This window comes from Bison bison, unplaced genomic scaffold (assembly GCF_000754665.1).
Source record: "Bison bison bison isolate TAMUID 2011002044 unplaced genomic scaffold, Bison_UMD1.0 scf7180017864317, whole genome shotgun sequence".
NCBI classification, from domain to species: Eukaryota; Metazoa; Chordata; class Mammalia; order Artiodactyla; family Bovidae; genus Bison; species Bison bison.
In genome coordinates this window covers 203043-203471 of record NW_011494889.1, presented here as the reverse complement: position 1 = coordinate 203471, position 429 = coordinate 203043, and positions in this window count along the sequence as shown.

Here is a 429-nt window from a genome sequence, read left to right as displayed (position 1 = left end):
TATCAAAATGAATCCACCACAGGTATACACGTGTTCCCCATCCTGAACCCTCCTCCCTCCTCCCTCCCCTACATTACTTTTCTAAACTTCAGTGTCTTCATGTAAAATCTGGAGAGTGTAATAGAATGGATTTTAAAACTGGTATTTTAAAGATTAAACAAAAACCCTTAGCACAGTTTCTGTTACAAGAAGTATTCAGCAGACTTAATCTACTCTTAACCAATTTATAGGTTACTGTTTTATGAGCTTTGGAGCCTGGCAACAGGTTCATCACCCTACTTTGCTACTCCATTGCCCTAGCAAGATAAAACTCTTGAGTATTTTAACAGGAGCAGACATTCAACATTACAAGTTGAATAAAATAAAACAAATGTGATTCGGATGGCCTTTGAAACAGATTCACATCAGCTCAGCTATAGAAGTTTGAAT